Genomic DNA, 25,574 nt, shown 5'->3' on the forward strand with positions numbered 1-25,574 from the left:
TCTCATCAGTTTCAACAAATACTCTTATTTAAGGCTGTTTCAAAGCAACCTTTACACTGACGGCGCCTAAAATAGCGTGAGAGCAGTTGTCTCATTGGGACCGATTTCTAAGAATAAGCATCAAAGCTAAAAGCAGGCCGCAAGAGTGAATGCGACTGCCATCTGTTTCCAATTAACGAGACCGCAAGACAGGTAAATGTAAATAAGCGAGGGCTCGATAATTGGAAACAGATGGCGCCGCTGCTCGCTCCCGCAAGGTGGATGCCATACATGCACGAGTGCTCATTGAAAACAGTGCAGAAGAAACAGACACAAGGTTGTGCGGAGACCCCGAAGCCGTTCTGTGTGGATGAGTAGGAGCCTGCTCTTTTTTATTGGATGTTTAATGCACTTTGGGTTGATAGAGAGCAGTGATCAAAGTGCATGAAAAAAGTGTGGAGCTGTGATCTTAAGTCCAATGGGGGCGGGATCAGTGATTGTTGGGAGGAGAGGTAGCATTTCGGTCAGGTAGCCGACTTCTTGGATGGAGGTGGCGCTCTTGGGAAGCCGACACTTCGCCTTGTTGTGAAAGCTTTTGAATGATTTTTATTTGAAGAGGCGGCCACATTTGAACAACAAACCTTTTACTAAAAATTCAAGTGGAAATCCCAGTAAACTTTAACCATTTTCAAGAGGAAAGTCTCATCAGTTTCAACAAATACTCTTATTTAAGGCTGTTTCAAAGCAACCTTTACACTGACGGCGCCTAAAATACCGTGAGAGCAGTTGTCTCATTGGGACCGATTTCTAAGAATAAGCATCAAAGCTAAAAGCAGGCCGCAAGAGTGAATGCGACTGCCATCTGTTTCCAATTAACGCGACCGCAAGACAGGTAAATGTAAATAAGCGAGGGCGCGATAATTGGAAACAGATAGCGCCGCTGCTCGCTCCAGCAAGGTGGATGCCATACATGCACGAGTGCTCATTGAAAACAGTGCAGTACATGCACAAGTTTAAAAAAAAGTACAGACCGATTACAAGAGGTCATCTCCTAAGCAGAGCTTGCGTGCTGCGCTAGGCTCAACCTAAAAATCAACAGAAATACTTTATCTTTGCTGGAAAATGCAAGCTCTCTAAGTGTGCGCTAAGGTCATTTTCGTAAAACATAATCGAGCGAAAGAGAAAGCACGGTAACCTGACCCACGAGGAATGCAGCTGCCAGCCTGCACGTCTCTGCTCACTACCGAAAGCAAAACGCCATGGGAGTGAACATTAAAAAAGTAGGTGGGCCCTGCACCCACCTTTTGCCATTTATTTGCTTTCAGTACTGAATGACACACGCAAAAGCCAATCCTATATGTGGGAGGAGTCAGACCCACACTGAGTAGTTTATAGTGCTTACAAGAAGCCATGCTGGGCAGCGCATGCACGCTGGCTCAGGCTCGACCTAAAAATTTACATGAGAACCACTCAAAGACTTGTTTATGTCCAAACATATGCATTTAACGCGTTGCAAAGTCGATTAGCCTTTTTCTTTTAAACAAACAAGCCTTGATTTCCTTTTACAAATTCCAGAATCGCAGCATCCTTTGAGTATGGACATCAATTCACGAAAAATGCCAGAGGTAGCGGAAGTGACATCACTCCTGCATGACATTAAGTGACATCACATGACCTTTGGCCTGGATGGCATCACAAGAACAGTGTTGTTAACGACTTATTCATTATTGCACTGTTGTGCATACACACAGGATCAGCCATTGAATGTTTAACACAGGCATAGCAAGTTACAGGCTAACATTCTCAAACTGCCCCCAAATACCCAGATAAACTTCAAATGGCGAGGATCATCCTCACTGACAACCACCACATGCAAAGGTACCGCCTCAAATAGTCATTATCCTTGCAAAAACCATGTTCTGCCTCAAAAGTCCTTGTGCCGCCTTAAATGTTCCAGTAAAGCCTGAAGTGGTGGCTCCTTCGCTAAGGCGGAGGAGCGTTGCCCCACTGCCAGCAGCAGCAAAGTAAGGAAAAAATTAAATGATAATAACTGAATGTTATTATCATTTTATTTTTTCCTTCTGCTGCGGCAGTGCATGAGGGGGCGGGCGGAGCTGCAGGGAAGGAATGATATAACACTCCTGTGCACAATGACTATTTAGTAGGCCCTCTCCTGCCGCCCAAAACAGTCATGTGCACTCCCCTGTTCTCCATGCAGGCTGGCACTCAGACCAATCACAACGCTGCATTGCAGCATTGTGATTGGTTTAGGGGTGGAAGGCTGGCTGCCTGCTTCCTGTTCCACCTGGAGTTGGACATGGGCTAGCAGGAAAGATAACACGGGATCCGGCAGCAGCAAGGTTATTTTTCTTTTAATTATAATTTTTTTTAAAAGCAGCCCACGATCTCCAATGCATACCCGCACCTGCCCCCCTCTGCACCTGCCCCCCCACTCCCGCGAGCCGTGCGGCCGACCCTGAAAGCCACATAAGCCCACTGGAGTCTTGTTACGGTTAGGCATAGCCTCAAAAGTCCAGCCCATCTTCCTCTCCATTGGTAATAATGCCCTTGACTGTTGAGTACAGCCACTTCAAGTACAGATATAGCCAGAAACGCACAATGCAGCCTCCACGCGCATCTGTTTGGCCTCACATGCTCAGTGCATCTTCAATGTGCTTAGTAATTGCCTCAAATGTCATGCACATGATGAGCAGGTTTAGTTTCAAACGTCCAGTGCAGACTCCTGATGCACTCTCTTGGTCTCTGATGAAAACAGACCATTTTCCCTTGTGCTGATGTAATTTCGAAAACCTATTGTGGGGACCCCATTTCACATGGAATTTGTGTAAGATTTAAAGGGAAATGTTGGCAGAACATCATATTGTTTCCCCCCTTTTCTTTCTAAATAAATGGTATCGGGTGTGACAGTCCAACATGAAGCACACCACTTTTACAACTTGCAAAATGCACTAATTAGATAAACTAAAATCCACATTTTACATGTATCATACCCTATTTTGTGATTCGGTAACTGATTCCGAATCGCGAAATGGGTTTGCAATTTGGTATTTGGAAGGGGCGTGTTTAGGGGGTCCCCTCCAAATACCGAATCGCAGTGGTATGTTTTGTGACCGTGAATCCAGTCGCAAAACATTCACATTTTAACACCAACTTCAAGTTAGTAGAAACCCATTCGCCCCTTTGGGATTGTTTGTAAAATCATTTTTTAAGAGCAGGCAGTGGTCCCACGCAACCCATTTTCTTTCAAGGAAAAGGGGCTGCATTTAAAAATATATATATATATTGCTTTATTTAAAAGCAATCACGGACATGGTGGTCTGCTTTGCTGACCCCAGCAGGCCACCATCCCCGAGATTTTAGCGATTTCTAGTGGGTCGTATATTAATATCAAAGAGGCAGGTCAATTTGCGACCCTCTACGAATCGGTATATGAGGCTCTTGGAGTTTCATACATTTGTAATAGCGATTACCTAATTGCGATTCGCAGAAAATCGCAATTAGGTCATTGCTATTACAAATGCTGTTACATGTGGCCCTAGCTGGCAAGCCTTAGACAGTGTACAGCAGTAACATGTGGTAAAGACCAAACGAAGAAAAGCTGTCAGATTATCCCAGATTATAAACAGCAAATGAATGGAATTTGCCATACTGGGGCTGTAATAAAGCTAAAAGGCACTTCTTCAAAAGCGTGTTACTACAAGCTGCATACTGATACATTGTGCAACCTTCATGCATTCAACAGAAGGCGGCAGCTTGCACAAAAATACACTGTTACTTTAGATGCCTTTGACTTCACAGAGAGTGAATATGCATGGCATCTTTGTGTCCATTTTAAAAGGAGAATGACTTAAATGAAAATGTTTTAAATAAATGCTAAGGCTGGGTGAAGTAGTCTGGGCTCTCTCCCAAATATGTGAAGTGAGGCATCTGGATCCTGTCTCTACTTGTTTACCACAACCCTATTAAGGCAGTGGTCTGCATACATTCTCTCTGTGCAGCATCAGCCAAAGACACACCGGATTATCTAGCCTTTAGGGAAGCTCCCTTCAGACCGGTGCCTCTGAAAGATGTGTTGGTTGGTACAACAGAACTTTGCATGCATTTACCCCGCATGCTTTCACTACACAGTCCCTACCCTGACTGTGACATTACCGCGCGCCCCCTAAAGCAAGTAGGTCTAATTACTTGCGTGGTGAAGTAACATGTGGTAACGTCGCAGTCGGGGAAGTGACTGCGTTGTAAAGGCAGGTTTTTGTTGCGACTGCAGGGTAAAGGGTGTTTCCTGTGTAGGTCTGTCCCACGGTGAGTCACTATCATCATAATTCCAGGCTTTGCATTAAATGTTCCTGACTGAGTCCTCAAACTACAGGCATTTCATAGTTACCTATTTGGCCTGTGGTAACCTGTCACCTCCTTCACACATACTCTTCTGTCTGAAATGTTATCTGTCTGCTTCATCTCTGAGACATGTGCTGCCATTCTTGACTGTATGGCAAATTTGGCTGCCACGTTTGTTCAGAAAAAATAGTAGCCATACTATTAATAATGAACACACATTTCAGATGTGACCTTGATTGCGTGACTTCATCAGGTTAATGATTGTTAAGACACAACCAAGACAGTAGAACCCCACCCCAGGCAGCCTTTCCTCCAAAGGATCCTTCATGGAGGACCATCCACCAGGCTCGAATTTTAGATTATTCCCAATGGAATTAAGTACCCACTCGCCCATGAGGGCCTATAAATTTATATAATATTTAGGATCTGTATGTACCATACCAAGGCGTCAGAGATGGCTCTTTCTATCCTGACCCCACAAGAGCTGATACTTCCCGCTGGACTCCCTAACTACCCAGACCCTTGGCCATTTTGTCACCATTTCTGGGGGACACATGGATGAGTGTCAGCAGTGTTATCTCAAATCCTCATTTCGCTAATAGAGAATTTAAAAAAAACATAAGGCTTTTGATATGTGTCAAATTTCTGTATCAAACTATCTACAATTTGCATTGTCCATGCTGAGTTGTGTGCATTCTGTACTTGCCATAATGCACTATGAACACTCTAAGGCACCAATGCAGGGATGTGCAAATTGCCCCAATACCGTGCTGTGCCCTGTCAGCAGCCCTCATATTGGGCTGGTCATTGTCTGCCACCCCAAGGTCTTCTGGGTATGCTATGCATAGAGGCGTTTCTGTGATATCGGGAGCCATCCCTGAGAAAGCCCCCACACTACCCTCGCCTGTCCACTTCAAACACCTATAACCGGTGCAGTGGGCACCACATTCACCAAAACTCCACATTAGCGTCCAATCAGCAATCTGCACCCGAAGACAGCAACAGCCTGGAGTCTCTCCTTCTCTACAGGGAACAGTCATCAACCCCTCCTGGAATTCTTCAGACCCTTTCCCATACATTTAAATGATCTGTTTTAAAACTGAGTACTGCAGCCCATCATCACATATTTCATGCCCCGCCCCCAAGTGTCCTGCAGAGCTTCAGCCTGTGAAGTGAAACCTGACCCCAATAGCCACAGGGCTAGGTTCAGTTTACAGTCCACTGAACGTGAATGACTGCAATAACTCACTGCACTTCATGCAGCTAATTAAAGAACAAGAGCACAGGCCAGCAAAGACTGACACATATAATAAAGTGTTCTCTCCTCACACTCCAGGTGAGGGCCACGATTTAAACATCATAACAAGGGTTGAGTTTAACAACACCAAGTCGTGACCAAGGTCCTAGTGATATGGGAGTAATGGGTCACAAACAGGCAACCTAAGAAGCCATTTAAATTAAGAATTCTAAATAACAACTAGTTGGCAGATACTTGAATGTATCCAGAGTTCAGCTCTATAAATCGCTATGGGAGATCTTTGGCATAACATACCATCAGATTCCAGGCAATAGCCCTCCGACCTACAACAGAGAATCATTTAATGAGACCTACGTTCTCAGAAAGGTGGCCCATCTCTATGCAACCTGGTTGTGCCATATGCTGTCAGCAATTAGTCACATTTCAATATAGTTATGCTCTGGCACCCTTTCAAGGCACACTTGTTCCAGCATTTCATTTGATTGAAAGATCAGTGTTCAGGGCTTTATATTATCTGTTGCTCTTCTTACTAGTGAGAACAAAAACCTTTAAACCTAGAGTGCATGAGGCTTAGGTCTGTAGGAAATTTGAATACGAGACCAGCATGAAAAAAAAAGAAAATGCTAATAAATTTTGCAATATACTTACAACCAAACCGGACAGAACAGGGTGGAAAGAAGAATACAGGCATACCTGACAACATTCAATTTCTGTTCTTTGGTCACCGTTGGGTTGATTTTCACAAAGTTGTCATGGTACAGCACCTTAATGGGTCCAAGAAAAGAATGGGGAACGCCCATTTCTTCTAGCACAGCCATGGGCTGGGATGCTATTAAAAGCACATTTGATCTTCACAAATTTGAAATATGAGTGTGTTTATAGCATATTTGGAGATCAGTAGAATCCAATGAAAAACCTGGTCAGCACCGACAAATTTAGCTTGAAAACCTGCCTGGAATAGGGAAATAATACTGTCTGGCCGCATCCAAACTTCCAGTCTACCAAGTGGGTCCTTGTTTGTACTGCATCTGTCAAAATAAGGGTGTGCTTGGTGGCCATACCAGCTATCTTCTGTGATGTGAACCTCTGGAAGGTTGAAAACATCTTTACTTCCTGAAATTAACTTGGTTTGCATATACTATCTGTGTTGAGGTTACTGCCTACAGTCAGATGTCTTTCCGAAATTTGGCGTAATCGCACTCTTTTCCATTTCAGAGATCTGGATCAACCAGCGTAGCTCTTGCTTATTAATATCGCAAACGTTGAAGGTATTGAGGGTGGAGTCGAAGCAGGAGCGGGCAGCTGTATTATTTGAGTACCCTTCACTTAGGTATTTTTCAAAAGTATTAAAATGGTAGATTAGCAGAATCTTCAGAAGACACTTAAAGATGACAATTAATTTAAAAGATATAAGAAAATGTAAATTTATTAAATGTATTGGCATTTATATAGCGCACTACTTAACCGTAGGGTCCCAAGGCGCTTCGACCGCTGCGAAACCCTTCCTGGCTTCCCTGAGAGATGGTCCCTTATTGGGTATCTCCAGGGTGAGACCAGGCATCCCCGGCGGTCTGGTGGGGCCGTTAGTGAAGATGAGGCAAGCTAATGCCCAGAGTTGCCGAGTGTGATCGCTGATCAGAGTGGGCACTGAGGCGAGAGAATTATCGAGTCCGCTGACCCTGGTCCAGAAACCTGCCGCGCCGGGAATCGAACCCTGGTCCCGGGCCGTCCTCTGCTCTCGGGTCTGCCGCCTCTAACTAGTGAGCCACACTACTTCACCATATTGCCATTTAAATATGAACTATGTCCCTCCATTACCCATGAAGTGGAGACAACAATGTTGGAGGAGGATCACTGCTACAAGCTTTCCTACACTACGACTAGTAAAATGTAAAAAGCAAAAGGGACAAATTAAAAGCAATTCCATCGGCTTTTTCTAAACCTATCACAAGACCTAAATAAAAGTCATTACTGTTATTGTTGTATATGCAACCTTAAGCCCAACCACAGCATCTGGCCCATCTCCCAACCCCCCTACTATAAGCAGTTCCAGTGGAAATATGCGATTGTTCGTGTGTGCCGATTTTCGCATGATTATAGTTTTGCCACATTTGTCACATAATCCATCATCTGCTGCATAATCTGCAGATGTTAACAAAAAAAATCTTTCTAGATCAAAAGGCTCAAAAGTTACTAAAATGCAGTGAGACGTTTTGCTGCACAGTGGCAGGCCCTTCACAAATGAGGACTGGTCACCATTATGTTGCTTATTGCTTTGAGTGTTAAACTAGTACGATTGAGGTGCAATCCACTCAACCCTGCCGCATAATTTGGCCCTCTCCTGCCTCATACTTCCAGTAACCCTGACTATAAGTACACAGCCTGCATGTGTGTCGGTGACTGCAGCAATAACAACAACCATTGTCACTGTAGTTAAAAGGAGCAGTAGTCCAGCACCTGAACAGAGTCCAAGTTTTTCTGTAGGGCAACTACTACTAATACTCCATCAGTGGACACACGTATTATTTCTGCTCCAGTGCGGCAAAGTATTGTGGAAATGGCCTAAAAGTAAGAGTAAGAAAAGGCAGATAATGTGCCTTTGAAAGAGAATGGAGTTGAGTTAGACTAGAGGGCGTCCTCAGAAGATCACCCACAGCCAGTGCCAGATCCGGACATTTCATTTGTCCCACCAGTAATATACTCATTAAAACTCTAAAAAACATTTCCTAAAGAGTGGTGATGGTGGTATTGAGCCGCGTAACCCTGCAGGTATAGTCACAAAACTGCAAAACTTCAATTTAAAGCATGGGGTCGGAGCTCAGGTCTCAGAACCCATAGGTCAGCTGGTCAGAATTAAGCGGGAAGAACGGCGATCTTCTGGTCTCAATCGCATACAGATGCGAAGAGATATGTGCAAAGCCAACATAAGCTCAATCTAGCAGAACAATGGTTGAATAGAAGGTCTAACCACTGGATTGACCCAAGGTGTCTGAGATTTCACGGTTTTCCTTGTTCAGGTCCATAGAGGCACAAACACGTGCATGTCAACAAGGATTCTTAAGACCCCCAGAAGTGTACAGATGGGCCTTTCTGGTAGCACTTCCGGCAATCATCCCCCTTCTCCTTCTAAGATCATCTGAACAGGTTTCCCTAGTATGTCCAAGAAGGTCTACATGTACTATACACGCTAGTGACCCTTCAGCTCACTGCGGCACAAAAGAGCACTTTTACAGACACTTCTTCATTTGCCTTCGTGTGACTGAATAAAGTTTCTTTTCATTTATTTAATGGACATTGTATCTCCCTCGCCCACAGTACCATCGAAGACGTATTGGTAAATGTACACTATCTATATGGAGAGGTAAAACGATGTCAGCCACATGTGTATAGTATCTGTGTCAAACTCTTTTATCATAGAGTGTTTTAATATTTCTTTCCCACACATCCCTTCACTGGTGTCTTGCTTGTGTTGTGTTCCCTTAATCTGAATTACTTTGCATTTACTTGGCATATAACTGATATAGCCCACTCGATCCAGTGCAGACACATGACTAGTGCTCTGAGGAGCAAATGGTATGAGGAAATCCTACTCTGTTGATGTCAATACTGCATCAATATTTATCTGGAACTCTGCCCACACCTAACATATGACTTTTAACCAAAAGTACTGTGATTCTTACGATTTTTGTGACCATAATTTAAATGGTTTACAAACAACGAGTACCCGAATGCAACATGCTGTAGGATAGGAAGGGAGGGTTTACAGGTTTGACACAGGTATGTGTATATATGCATGTGACTAGTCTAGGGCTAGGCACATAAGTGAAGCTCGCGTTGATACTGTTCATCTTGCACCTGTGCAGTCAATTACCTTCATAAATCAGGTGTTGATTAAAACAACGACGAGTTTTCTTTCTACCGTTTCCCTTGCTGTGTTCTGTCGTTTTTTGTATCTTTCCCTCGTTCTTTAACCCTTTCCCTGTGTTGCTGTTATATCTTGTCATTCTGCCTTTTTTCCTTTCCCTCCATTTTTTGTTGTGTTCCTTTTCTGTTTATTCATCTGTAATAATCCCGTAAAAAGGTTTAAATGAAGAAGCTTTATTCAGCAGCACAGCATCAAGTATACAGCTTCAAGGTCCAAGTACAACTGACAGAAAAGGGCAGAATGCATCACCAGGAAAGTTCTGAGAACCAGAACTTCATGAACAAAGTCTCATGCAATTAAAGGAGAAGTAATGTATAATGTAGGATATAACACATCTCCCCCATAAACAGAAAAACAAAGGGGAATTACATATGTACAAAATCATAATAAAACGAAGCAAAAACTTTACAGAGCAAAATATTATACATAGTCTCGTAAAGAAATAGGTTTCCTACGAGTGCGGGAATCAAACTTGATCCTGGAAGCAATGGTGTCAGTAGAAGGCCTAGAACACAGACCTGGTGCAGAATTGTGACCAGAAAAATGAGAATTCACACCATACTGGACAGGGCACTTCGCAATCTTGCTTACATTCCAGACCTTTCCATCTTGCGTGATAACAGAATTTTGGAAAACATTTTTAACCTGAATGGGTCTACTATATTTGCTCACTCCCTTGCTAACAAATGAAGGTTTCAGAATTTTGACCCAATCACCCACAGCCAAACCATGCTCTTTAGCTCTCCACCTTTTGTTGTACCACAGGGCAGATTTACTTTGTTTAGAAGCCACTCTGTCCGCAACGAGTTTGACATCAACCACATCCTCACAAAAGGCCTTACATTTCTCCTTGAACCACCAAGGACAAATAACAGAAGCAGGATCTCTTCCCTTAAGTAACTTGAAAGGACTGACCTCTGTGGTGGTGTGTGGAGTTATGCGGTAATGCCAAAGTTTCTCTCTGAGGATATTCAACCAGCTACCTTTTTCCTTAATAGCATCAACCACAAAGTTCTTTAACACACGGTTGAAACGCTCAACCTGACCATTCTCATGTGGCTCGTAGAGTGAAGTCCTAATATGTTTTATGTTGCAAGATTGTAAAAATGACTGCATTTCTGATGAGACCAATTGTACCCCATTATCTGACACTAAAGTGGAAGGACAACCCTCTCTAGAAAATACTTCTTGGAAAAACAGAATTATAACCTCAGAAGTGATCTTTGACACAAACTTTGCCTCTGGCCACTTAGAATGGTAATCAATAATCACAAGTGCAAAGCGAGAACATTCAGGCAAAATATTGAATGGACCAGAAATGTCAAAGGCAATTTTACTCCATGGAACTTCAGGCCAAACCACCGGCTTAAGAGGTGGAACAACAACTTTTAGCATTTTGTCTTTGTCACAACACTCACTGCAATCCCTAACCACCCGATCTACAAACCTGTCTAAGCCAGGCCACCAGAAATTCAATCTAATCAAACGCTTCATGGCAGAAATACCAGGATGGGTTTTGTGCGCCAACTTGAGTATCAACTCTTGAACGCCAACGGGTGGAACACACTTGTCACCTTTAAACACAAGATCACCATCACAGAATAATTCATCAGCAACATTGAAGAATGGGACAATGTCCTCTCTAACATTGGTTTTGTTGGGCCAACCTTCCAACAAATATTTCCTCAAAGTAAGAAACTTTTCATCCTCTTCTTGACACTTAAACCAGAACTGTTCAGTGATCTCTTGATACTGTGAATCAACAAAGTCCTGCAAACCACAAACAAAATCCAAATCTTCACAACCCTTAACACTGTCAATTAAACTAAGACAAGGCAGACGTGACAAGCAATCAGCCGTCACATTTTTTTTCCCAGGAATGTATTCCACTGTAAAGCTGTATTCTTGTAACCTGGATGTCAAACGTGCGATCCTTGCTGTGGAATTCCAACCTCCTCCCACTGATAGAATATTTACAAGGGGCTTATGATCAGTCCTCAGAATGAACTTACTGCCCCAAATATATATTCTATAGTGCTCTATAGCCCATACACACGACAACAACTCCCGCTCAATAACTGCATATCTGCGCTCTGTCTCACTCAGTGTCCTGGATGAAAATGCCACATTCCATTCTGACATACCGTCAGTTTGGGAAAGTACACAACCCAAACCGTATAAACTTGCATCTGTAGTGATTATACATTTTTTTCCCATTCTAAAGGGTCTCAAAGTTGGGGAACTAACAATATCCTTTTTGATCTCAGAAAAAGCATTTTCTTGCTCTGTGTTCCAAACAAATTCATTCTTTTGTCTCAAAAGATGACGCACAAAGACAGAGTTATAGAGGGAGGCACGGTAAAAAGAAGGAAGTAAGGTGAAGAGTAAGTTAGAGGGAGGAAGACAAAAAAGTAGACTGATCTGTAAAGAAGGGTGATGGGAGATAGTGAGAGATGCTAAGCAAGTGATGGGTGAGGAGAGAAAGAGAGGTTGACAGAAAGGCAGAAAGTGGTGAGACATGGATAGGAACAGCAAGGTAGTCAGAGATAGGTTGTTACAGAGAAAAACAGACATCAATAAATAACTTTATCATGCAGGACCTTGGGAGTTGGGGGTATTTGTAATTGCCCAAATCGCCCATTCCTTAAACCATCTCAGGCTGTTTTCCTGCCATGGTAGGCTGGAGAGTGGGGAAGGTGCCGAGCCATAGGAGGGTGACTCTACCAAATTTGAATATATAATGAAACATTTGTTGTAGAATATACTGTTTATGCAATGTTTTCCCAAGTTTTCTTGGAGGAGATAACCCCCCATCCTACTCCCCCTCCCCTCCCCCTTCAAGCCTCTCTTGTTTTGGTCAGGCTCACTCGCTGCGCTCACTCACTCCCTACTCACCCTACGGGGGCTAATCGGACCATATTTGCCTGGGATTGATGATGAAGCATGCCACCAACTAGGCTGGTGGGTGAGGGCCTTCATACTAAACCAAATGGTTTCCCATGTAGACACATAGCACACAGACATAGCTAGTTCTCTTTGATGAACCACTATATCACAGGGGGAACGAACTAGCTACTCTAGTTCCTCTCTCTCTCCTTGATTAACAGTAATTCTAATATGCCCCGGTACACATGGAAAAAAATTCTAGTCATAAGGGTGCAGTAAGAGCCACACATCATACAAGTCGTAACAAGGTTTCAACTTCCTCAGTACCCTGGTGTACTTATTGTCATGGAGACAATTACTAATAGATCTGTCAATGCAATGTTTCAATACTGAAATGAGCTCCCAGAATAGGGTTAATTGCCATAAAACTATATAAAAAAACATTATGGCCCATATTGCAACAGTAACACAATTGTTTAAGTAAACAAGCCTATTACTACACTTATGAAATGTGACTGGCCCTGGCTCTATTTTCATGTGCGTTTACGTTCTGTTCACTTTGTATACTCAAAAAACAATGGAGAGGGGGTTAAGGTGGCTATTACACATATTCAGATCAAGCAGTGATGCTTGATCTGAATATGTGTAATAGCCACCTTCTTGATATATATTTCAATCTTTCTTTCAGATGGATTATAAACAGATTTTCACAGCTCAGATCTTTTGCTTGATTGAGCATGGAATTTGAAAACAAGGTAATACTGTTCATGTCACTGGTAAAAACACGTTATATGTTGCATCATTTTATGATGGGTTTATTTGTACTGACAAAGTGTTGGGAGTAGCCCACAACTGGTATGAAGAGGGCATTACCATACATTATTCATTTGTAAAGTATCTTCCTGAAAGTGCTGATTTTGGAAGTGCCCTTTCCATGCCCCTCGCTAATGATATTAGTTGCACATACAACATCATTTTTGACAGAAATACTACCCTCGATTGGGCACGTGCACATCACCGCCAATATGTTTTAGTCTGAACATTGCGAGTAATCAACTCATGTGTTATATTTGTAGGTAACCTAAATTTCCTTCGGAGAAAACCCTCACCTCCCTCCATGACAGAGGAAAATAAGCCATATGAATGCCAGAAGCTTTGGAGGGGTCAGGGACAAATGTTTTGCAGGGCCTTTCTCAGGGATGTGATCCAAGAAGCAGCTTGCAGTTAGCAACACTTCAGTGAAAGTACAAATACAGTATTTGGCTCGACTTAGTGGCCTATTGGTTTTGCCATTTTAGATGCATTAAGTTAAGAGGCTTTACTATTTGAAACGTAGAGCTACGGCCACCCTTCCCTTGAGACGGCCCTCCATCTAAGAACATGATTCTCTTTTCCTGATTTTATTGTCCATGGACCATAGATTTTGATGCATCCTCAGATTTACAAGAGCCTGCAAACCTGGGTATGCACCAAAACCTTACCCATCCCCAGGGGAGGCACAAGGAGGACAAATATATTTCCTCCTTGCACCAAAACAATGATGCCTATAATGCAGACAAAAGTGTGTTAGAATGAAAATACTGATTTTGCTGATTGAGACAAAACTATCAAAAACATAAAATAAAATTAAATGTGCACCTTGAATTTGTGTTGAAAAACAATACTGAGAACGAGTTAAGTTGAACCATCCAGCACTGTAAAAGTGTGCTTGGTTAGTTAGAAACTGGTAGAGTCAATTAACAGTGATTTTGAGAAATAGTTTATAACTGATTGCAGAAGCGATGTAACAACATATATTGGCGCAAAACTCATATCCTACATGTTAGAGCTTTGGCATTTTTTAGTATAGAAGCATGATATATATGTTCTAGATTTATGAAATAGATTTTGGTTAACTGCCTTAAAAATATTTACCATGTTACTACTTTGAGAATGCAGTAGCAGGCCACTAATCGCAGTTGCATATCCTTGTGTATTAATCACTAGTCAGTCAGTCAAATAACTTTATTCGATTCGAATGAATCATAAAAGTTCACAGAAGGAAAAAGTATGCATTCAAGAATAAAAGTTTTTACACCAAAAATTTAAAATATACAGGACAAAGACAACCTGCGGCCTAATCACATAACCCCGTAAATTACTTTTACATTGCATAACGTTTCCTCATTATAAAAACAGTTTTGATAAAACTAAGCACAGAACTACAGATGGAAACAGTTGATAATGACCATAAATAATTAAAACCCTCCTTATAGGAGCAGGGACGAATTGTATTTAAAATCGGTTTAAGGAAAAGCACCCTAGGGTCTTTATATAATGTGCAAAATAGCATAATGTGCATTGTACTTTGTTGTGCTAAGTTATTACACAGACAGGGGGGTAGTCTCTTGCACCACCCCGCCTGTTTCGGAAAGGCTACAAGAAAGTGCAGGGTGCCTAGACAAAATCTGATCATTAGAAAACGTGAATGAGCTAGCCGACTAAAAGACAAGTAAAATTGTTGCTGATTTGGGGGAACACAGACCAATCTTTCTGTGTCCCGGTGTGATATTTTCAATTCAGATAGATATGCATCTTTTATAACCATTTTCATGTTAGGTCGTATGGTCTCTGGCTGGTCATAATAGTTTTCTAGTCCTATCTTGTAAAAAGTTTGTTTGACATAACGTAACCACAGGACTGCCATTGCATTATCTAGTTTCATACAATCTCTTAAAATGCATCGTGAGAAGGACAGTTTTTCTGTAATCCAAATTTTCCCCCATAAAATCAGGGGGGCCATGTGTATGATGTCTAAAATATAGTCCATAACTATCTCAGAATGGCAAAATGATGTAGGGGAGCTGTTAGGGATAAGTAAAATTTTCTTTAAAAATGTATTCTCTGATGATTGAATTTGTAGACTCTTATGGTATCCCCCATACTCCTGCCCCATAAGTGGCCCCTGACAGACATTTGCATTTGTACAAAGTTAACAACTCGGCTACAGGCTTATGGCCAGGTTTAGCAGCAAAATGTTGAAAATATTCCCCAAATAGGAAAAAAAATCACTTTGTCAATAACTTTTCCTTTGACTGTATATTTTTGAGTTTTCGTTGATTTTGGCCAACAGACCATAATGAAAGATTTCTTAAAATTCACCTTTAAGTCCAATGACAACATATACTCAGTAAAAGCGTCCAGGCACCCATGAAGGCCACTGGCTGTCAGAGCCATCAGGACTGTGTCGTCAGCATAATACAGCAGAGGTACCTGTTTGCCTTCTATTTTCGGAAAATCCAGGTGTTGTTTTAGCAGAAACTGTTCAAGGCCGCTGGTGTATACCAAAAACAGAAAAGGAGCCAATATGCAGCCTTGTCATACTCCCTCTGTTGATGCAATGGGCTTGGTCTTTTCTCCCCCTGGCCCATAACAGATAACTACAGAGGTGGAAGCATGTAGTCTACGTAGGAGGGTAACTAGTGATTCCACAAAGCCCAGATCTTCCATTAGTGACCACAGCTTACTCCGGCACACTGTGCCGAAGGCGCTGGATACGTCCATGAAGGCCAAGTGGATCGATGCCCCCCTGGCTTCATGTGCTTACCCATGATCATGGACAGATTGAGGCACTGCTCAGTTGTTCCCATTCCCTTCCTAAACCCATATTGTGTATATGATATTAGGCCAGAAGTATGTGACCATGACTCTAGATGTGCAAGAAATACCCTTCCCATCACCTTGCAAGTAGCATCTATTAGAGAGATCGGCCTGTATCATGTTGGGTAATTCTGTTTCCCTTTTTAAATATCAGCTCCACCACTGCTTTTTTTCAAGATGGTGTCATTTGGCACACTATGACTACTCTAAAGACGTTTAGTATCAAGGGGACCCATATCACTGGATTTCTTGTAAAGAAATCGAAATGTGCACCATCTGGCCAGGGAGCTTTGGAATCAATACCCTTTCGCAGGGCCTCCTCCACTTCACCTAAAGACAGGGATGCACCTAGCTGCTGGGCAGATTCAAGATTAAAACATGTCTGTCTGATAATCTTGGGTTATAATACCCTTTGGGTTAAAAATCTTAGAGAAATGAGATTCCCAGACTGTCCCCATTATATTAGTTTCTACACTCCTAATCTTGTTTGTAAAAAGTGGTTGGTTTATCTCCTCCCAGAAGCAAATGGAATCTCTTAGGCACTTACTGTTTCTAAATCATCCCAGGCCTGGCGTCTCAGTTCATCCTTTCTATATTCTATTGTCTTCCTATATGATTCTCTGGCTTCTTTTATCAAAGCCCTATCACGTGGAACTACGCTTAGTGCTTTTTTTAGAGCTTTATTTGCCACTGAGCACTCAGGGCCAGATGTAGGTCGGTCGGTAACGGCCGAAAATTGGTATTTTCGGCCGTTACCGACCGGTATTTAAGAATTGGCATGTAGGGGCACAATTTTACAGAATCGGTAACTTTACCGAATCGGTAAATTTACCGATTCTGTAAAATACCGAATCTGTATTTTTACCGATTCGGTAAATCTCAGATGTAGGTGGGACTCTTCTGAGTCCCAAAGGCCCTACAAAATCGGTATTTTACCACACAATCCTATTGTGTGGTAAAATACCGATTTCAGGTGTGCATGCACATGTGTGCATGCACACTTAGGCATGTGACAGACAGACATGCCCTTAGGGCATGTCTGTGTGCCACATGGCGCACATGCCTATTTGTGGGGTGCCAGAGGGTGTCAAAGTGACACCCCCTGCACCCTTGCAAAATTCGGTATTTACCGATTCTGTAAATACAGAATCGATATTTCCCATTGATTCCTATGGGCTTCAAAGCCAATAGGAATCAATGGGAAACACCGATTCTGTATTTACAGAATCAGTAAATACCGAATGTTACAGATTCGGTATTTCCACATCTGGAAATACCTACATATCCACCCCTTAGATTTACCGATTTTTAATTACCGAATCGGTAAAATTCGGTAATTAAAAATCCGTAAATCTATTCTACCTACATCTAGCCCTCAGTGTTAATCCATTTGAGTTTGAGGCAGTTATGTTTTTTCACTGATCTAAACAGGTTGTTGGCAACGTCTTTGCAGATGGGTTCAAAACTCTGTATAATGGAGTCTGGGGGGGGCTAAGTAAGTAAGGCAGGTCATAACTTGAGTTAGGTTTGTCCTAATGATGTTCTCCTCAAAATTGGCATGGTCAATTACACTCCACTTTAACCGTACCCCTTGATTACAATTGTATTTTATTGAGCATTCCACAGCCCCCCTCTTCTGAGCCATAACTTTTAAAGAGGCTGTTAGGGGATTGTGATCACTAGCCGAGTTTGGTTCGACCATGAAGCTGTCTATAAGGTACGAATACCTACTGGTGATCAGCACAAAGTCAATTGTACTAGTCCTGCCCTCCCCCCCCCCTGAAATGTCGGAATAGGCACCTCAAAGCTGTCAACCAAATTGTTAACCAGGCATAAATTGTTTACTATGATAATTGAATTTAATGTGTCGCCCTGGGGAGTATGTTTAAAGTGGGCTAAAGGTTGTTCATAGTAATCTAAGAGCCCACATACTTTCTCACCATTGTGCTGACATAAGGTGCAATTAAAGTCTCTGACCCAGATGATACATAACGGGGAGAATTTTAATGCTATTTTGTCAATTTCCTCTTTAAGTGAGTTTATGACCCCAGAGCTTTGAGGGTCAAAAATATTATCTTACCAATTGACTAATAATAGGGTTACGTGGATCCGATTAAAACACACAATTAGCTGGTACCAAGGAGAGTCAATTACTTTTTCTATTACAAGCCCCTCGTACTTTACCGATATCATGGTTACCAATCCACCCTTTGCCCTCCCTGATGAGGAAGGTTCAGCAAAGACATTTAGGGAAGAATCCATCTATGTTAACGTTCTTTCTACTCCACGTTTCCTGGGTGCAGATAATATCAAATGATATTGCATACCGGACCCATACCTCATCTGTTAACTTTGAGGTAATCCCTGCAACGTTCCAAGAGAGAAAATGAAGCAGGTGGCTGTTTTGGTGAGGGTTTGGTTCTTGCATAGCGTTCCCCTCTGAAATACTGGAATTTTGATCCATAAAATGGGCGATTGAACCCGGCCCTACCGTGCTCGGGCTCATACTGTGTAACTGAGGTAGAGAAAATATTTCACACCCACCAACCACCATCAAGGAGGATTCCCTTATATTCCCAGTTGTAACGGGAATGTTGACAAAATTATTAGAAATATCATGTGAATTCTCCTCCAGGCTACTCCCTATAATGTATAGTCAATCTAATTCTGCTAGATCGCTTAGTGGCGCAAATCGATTTCTATGAAACCAGGGTTGGAGCTGAAGGTGCTGATTTGTCATCAGGTGTCTCTCTTCTTCCATATTACAAGTTACAGGTTTGGGTGGTGGATAAAAGAAACCCAGCGGTAATACAGAGATTGTGTGCTTGTTCATCAAATCATGAGCTGTCATGTCTAATATTGATTTTACCAGGCCTGGGGATCTAAAGGTCAGCACAACAAAATCCCTTGCCAGGTTCTAATTATCGCTAATAAACATTAGAAAATGATTATATATTATATATTTGATTGATTTTATAATGCTTTTTACATAAACTATGAGTTTTACCCTAAATGAAGTATGAGTTTAAAAGATGTTTGAATTAACTTTCTTTTTAGGCTGAGTCTTTTTCCATGGCCTGATGCAATGAACTTTGACACCTTTTCATATGTTGCTTCTGATCATGCCACATTTCTTAAAGGACAAACTGGACACTTTTTCTTAATTCTGTTTCGTTTGCAGTTCATGAGAACCTAACATTTTGACTGTGTCAATGGACAAGCAACAATGTTAAAGCTTTTAGTGTACTGTTCTTCTCATGATTCATGTAGGAAAATATTCTGGAGTATCAATTTGTACCTGCTAAGCGGAAGAGGGATCACTCGACAGTGGACAGACAACAACGTCATGATGACAATAATGCACCATCAAATATATTAGATTTAGGAGGAGTGGGATCCCCTGCTTCTTTGTGTTCTCACTCCATTAGTGGTTTTGGCTGCCTGAGGACTCTTTGGCAATGTTCTTGAAAACTGTGGTCATTACTATTGTTCTGTCACTTCCTTGACTCTATCTTCCTGCCAAACTATCTTGTGTTTCATATTGCCTTATGCTAATGAACTTATTTGCTGGACGATTTGGAGCTATCTGGTGAGAATCCAGACCTGAACCTTTGATTAATGCTCCATTTCCTTTTAGTCTACACTTATGGGATTTCTCCTAGGGGACTTTAACTTGAATCCTGTGTCCCTTTGAGAGGTTTTTAATCAAACCATCCATTATCTTGGAAACCATCCTTTGCATTGTTTGTTTTGATAGACTAAATGTTTCGATTTTTGCTGCATGGAATAGTATGCATGGCAAAATTGCTAAAAGTGTTGCTTGTATTACTTTTGAATCGCTAATACAATAATACATTTATTTTAAAGATTTGTTGTAAATCATTTATTTGATATTTAATGTTCTTTCTTTGAAACAGTGTTCAGGAGTTGGCTACCAATTAATGGTCCTCATTGGGTAGACCAGCAGAGGGTTATTCCACCTCTTACTAAGATGAATAAAGGGCGATCAGAGGACCAATGGCTCTGTGGTAAAATACAGCAAGAAGATAGTGAAAATTCAGCACTTCTATGGGCCCAGTGCTGGACAACTGGTTTCTTTAAAAAGTGCTTCTGCTGCTGCAGGCACCTGCATTAGTGCTAGGCTGCCAAAATGTTACCAGCGCAGTGCAAAAGGACAGGAAGGCACAGTATTGCATAGATACAACACATTCCTGCCCTTTCTTTTTGACGCAGCGCAATAAGGTGACCTGCGCCAAAAGTCTCTAAATCTGGGTCTTAGTATTATTTGGGTTACTGAACACTGTATTAATTATGCGTCAAAACTCAACTTTAAATTTAATTCTGAAATGCTGTCATTTTCTCCAGCACGCTAATTTCTGAAATTGCAGCCATTTCATCATAAATTTAAAAATGAACATTTTGCAAAAATAAGCTCCACTCCTCCCACCAAAATCAGTATTTTTGTCATGAAATGACAGATTTTCACTTTTTGTCACCAACTTTATTTTTCTGCAGCTATGGAAAATAAGTTATCCTTTGTAGTTAGAGTACATCAGCATTCCTAGGGCATAGACTGGAAGGGAAGTCCCAAATCTGCTCCTTAGGAAATCAAATAGGCAGATGGTGTTAGAGACAAGAAAGGAGGTCCACACTAGGGGCCAGATGTAGGTAAGTATATTTTACCGATTCATAAATACCGAATTTTACTGATTCGGTATTTATGAATCGGTAAAATAGAAGGGGGGAGATTTAGGTAGAATCGGTAATTGAATTACCGATTCTGTAAGAATCGGTATTTACCGAATCGGTAAATACCGATTCGATAATGCCCATTGATTCCTATGGGCATTGAAGCCCATAGGAACCAATGGGCATTACCGAATCGGTATTTACCGATTCGGTGAATACCGAATGTTGCAAGGGTGCAGGGGGTGTCACTTTGACACCCTCTAGCACCCCCGAATTCAGGCATGTGTGACATGTGGCACACAGACATGCACTAAGGGCATGTCTGTCTGTCACATGGCACAGGTGTGCATGCACACATGTGCATGCACACCTGGAATCGGTATTTTACCACCCAATTGGATTGGGTGGTAAAATACCGATTCGGTAAGGCCTGTGGGACTCAGAAGAGTCCCACCTACATCTCAAAATTACCGAATCAGTAAAAATACTGATTCGGTATTTTACCGATTCAGTAAATTTACCGATTCGGTAAATTTACCGAATCGGTAAAATAGGGCCCCTACATGCCAAATACTTAATACCGGTCGGTAACGGCCGAAATCGGTCGTTACCGACCGGTATTTTGGCACCTACATCTGGCCCTAGATTTAGAATCCGCTTTGCATTTCTTTTTCAACTTTTTTTTTATTTCAGCAAAAATTATCTTAGGTGTTCAGGGACCCTGTCAGGTCCCCTGACAGGGGCAGATTGGGGCCTAATGCCATCCAGAGAAAATGAAAAGCAGATGGATTTTGGTGGGCAGATAAAGGCACAACTTGTGCCCTGAAGCTAGGCTTATTCTGTCACGGCTGTTGATACTCAGGGTCGGAATGATGCTCAAATGGGGTCCACCTCCAGACGTCCCTGCACTCCAATTAAAACCTTCAGAGTGCAAGGCAGTCAGGCGAGGGAAATTTAGGTAGGGAACAGGAACATCCAGGACAGGGACCTGAAACGATAAGAGGAACACGTTAACCTACCGCTCTCTTATCTTCCCAACCTTATCTCACAAGTACATATAAGGACCCTCACCTGATAATGCTCAGGATACGACCCTTCCCTTGTTTGTATCCCTTCTTGGACTAAGGATAAGAAAATGAAACAACAGTCAAGGCCCTCCTGTAACCCCCTATGTCTCATGTGTAAATGTTCCCTATTAATACAACACACAATCACTCACCAGGTGCCATGAGAAGGGGAGCTGTAAGGAGTTCTCAGTTGGACTAATGGAAGATCCGCCTCTTCCCCAAGTTCCTAACCAACTGATGTTACAACATCGGATGTTCCTGAACAAAAGATGGAAAACCAAACTTAAATGTAGCCAACCGGCTTTTCTTGCTTGACTGCAAAGTTCAAAGCATAAACACACACGAACCACAGGAGGGTGCAATCCCCGCGTCTCCTGTTCTTCGTTTGATACAATCTAAATGCAGAACACAGTCTCGATGTGCGGTGAAGGGGGAAATCCGAGCGTCTTCACAAACACACCCAAATGATACGGAAAGAATAACACGAAAGCGCGGAGGGGGCAATCCTGCGTCTCACACGCTGACAAGAAACAAAGCACCAGCCGGTGTCAGTAACTCGGTTCTTTACTGCTTTTTGTGAGCGAACCGAAGGGGGCAATCCTGCGTCTCCTAATTCACTCACTTCTCTATAGACTATAACACCGCAAGAGCGCCGAGGGGGCAATCCGGCGTCTCACGCGCCTCGCGGGTAATCACCGCTAAAACGATGACGAGTGTCTCAGTCTTCACTCGTCTAAACTCAAACTCGCTCCACAGCCGCAGAGCAAGGACGAACCACGCCTTCCCAGCAGATCCGCGGGGACAGGGCGTCCGCTAACAACAGCATTCAGGAAGACAAATCACGAGCACCAATTGCAGGCTTCCATAGGACTTTATGCTCTCTGAAGACAACCCACTACATGCAAAGCATTCTGGTAGATGAAGTCCAACTTCTAGGCAGGCACCTTTGTCAGACACTGACATATTCACTCTGTTTCTACTTTTCATGACACATGTACTGATCCCTTGTGTGCATGGTGCATGTTAGGAACTCTGATAGAGCATTCCAATTAGAAAAACATTTCATCTGCTCCTGTAGTGGAGTGGAAATGAAGGTGATAGGTAGTGATAGGTAGAAATTCGAGAGAGCAACACTTTGTGAATCAGGCTCCTTGTTCCATTTCTATTTTTTCACTTAACTAAAAACTATCCATCCTGCCCACCTGTCCTGGGGTGATTCAAGTCCCTCGGTGGGAAACGCACCCAATATGCTAAATCTGGGGAACTGAAATGCAGATGGTGAGAAGCCAACTAGCCCACTCTGTTTCTATTTTTATGCTTGGTCAAAAATGATCCTCGCATCAATAAGCATTTTTTTATCCTTGACAGGGGCAAATCAACTTCCCCAATGTTCTCTCCCTAGGGAAGCTGAAATGCATATGGTGAGTTAAGGGACAGAGAGAGGCACGCCTTGTGCCAGGAAGCCCAGCTCCCCATTTCATTTCATTTCTATTTTGTTTGCTAGACAAAAAGTTGTCCTTCATGTAAAGGGGGCATTTTGGGTCCTCGAGAGTGGCAATATCAGGGGTCAACACCTTGATCTGTTCCAACACAGGAACTTGCTTATGAATGGTGGGTGACGGCTGGACAGAAACGCATCTTTTGCCAGGTAGCATGTCTCCCCGCATATTGGTGAGAACTTGGTCTCTCGAACACTGGTGACCAGGAGGCCTAGCCTTCTGCCTTGAGGAGAGCTCATTGGTCCCTGTATTTTCATTTCACCCATCATTATTTCCAAGGGTTATTTCAAGGCCCAAGTGGAGCAGACAAGGTGTTTACACCCCTAATATGCCCCCTCAGAGAATGCAGATAGTGTTTAGATGCTGGAGAGCTGTACAGCTGGTACCAAGAAGCGCAACGCCCCACTCCGTTTTTATTATTTTCATGTTGTCAAAAGGGGCGTTAAAGATTGGAAAATGGGGAGAGATTATGGTGTAATACCCCTGATCTTCCCTTGGGAGCTGTAATACCGATGCTGATTACAAGTCAGAGGGAGGGGGGGGGGGTGTAGGGACGAATGTCCAGCACCACCACAGTGTCTTTGGCATCCCAGCCATTTCCTTGTACATAGCTGTTTCCCTGGAGTTGACGTTTTAGTGGAGAGTTTGTGGGTCACTTGATTCCTCTGGACCCTTCAAGATGCAGCTCTAGCACACCTTAGGGATTCCCATAGTGAGACCTGAGAATGGGGAGGACCTCTATTAGTGCCCTCACCTCTGGTCTATAGGAGGTAGCCCACCTTGTTCTATCCGTGCACAAGCCTTTGCTTGTGGCAGCTGATTATTATTTTGGAATCCCTAAGTGCAACCAGGGGAGTTGCCCACTGGCCTCTCCATTTTGAATTAAATCCACAGGCTTAGCAGAGTCAGAAGAACCCTTGGTGTTTATATTTTATGATTAAATGTAATGTTCTCGAATATTACATACAGTGATCTCTGCTGTAATAGATTGCAAAAAGAATGTCTTTGTTTTATTTAAAAATATTTTTTTTATTTATTTTCTTTTGAATAACAGTGCTTTGTCATCTCCTAAGGAGTAATTCCGAAGCCACTTGTTAGATTTTTTGGTAAGACTTGAGATAATGAGCTCATGAAATATCAATTGGAGAGTTCCCTTTGAAATACCTCAAGCAATGTAATATCATAGTAAGATACGATGGATCATTCAGACAAAGTCACACACAACAACAACTTTGTATTCTATAGATCTGGGTCAGCAGAGCCAAGTCTATGTACAGATGTCAATCGGTCAGGCAAGGGGGGGGGGGGGCCAGTGGCAGGTACAGCATGCAAGTAATTGGTGACATTGTCACAAGAGGGGGTAGTCAAGACTCTGGTCTTCGTAGGCTTGGGTGGTGGAGAGCGGGTCCATGCTATGCATCCAGTACCAGTCAGCAAGGTTTACATGCTGTCTCAGAGTTTCACCATCCTTCAGGGACCTCATGTCTGGTGATGTGAGGGATTACAAGTTGAAATGGGAGGGATGGAGGAGCAACTCTCTCATCACTCGTTGATCATTGAACCATCATGTCGCCAGTCCCAAAACGTCCTTCCTGCCTTTCCAGCACTTGTGCACGTAGGACAAGTCCATGTGTTTATCTCAACCTACCAGTTCTTCAGTAGAGTCTGTGTACATATCAAGCCTATATCTACAAATTGGTTTACAGCCCTAGCCCCTCTGGTGTGCATTATTATGCCTAGCAGACAGGTCTCAAGAATCAGCAGGCCAGTCCTAAGGGCACGAGACAGGTCCAATCAAATAAACTGGACAGATACACGTTGCCCAAGGGCTCGCCGAAAAACCTGCGTCATACTCCAAAGGTTGTAGAAGACACCGAGAGTCCCGCCTCAGGCCTGACATTGCAGGATGTAATGGCCGCCATCGAAGGGGTTAAATCATCCATAGAACATAAAATGGACACTATCTCCATTGAGGTGAATTTCATTCGCGCCGACCTCACGAAAATGAATGAAAAAGTCAAATCTTTGGATATTAAAATGAATAGTTTGACGGATGACGTGTCTCACCTCCAGCAAGAAGTGCAACATCTTAAGTCCCTCTGTGAAACAACCGAATACAAACTGGACAACTACGAAGGACGGTCTAGACGCAACAACGTTAGCATTTTGGGAGTGCCTGAAAAATCAGAAGGACCAGCTCCAGACCTGTTCGTGGAAGACCTTATCCTAAACCATCTCATCTCAAAAATGGGGGGGAAATGGGGGAATACCTG

The sequence above is a fragment of the Lissotriton vulgaris genome, chromosome 10 (genome assembly GCF_964263255.1).
Source record: "Lissotriton vulgaris chromosome 10, aLisVul1.2, whole genome shotgun sequence".
In the NCBI taxonomy this organism is placed as follows: Eukaryota; Metazoa; Chordata; class Amphibia; order Caudata; family Salamandridae; genus Lissotriton; species Lissotriton vulgaris.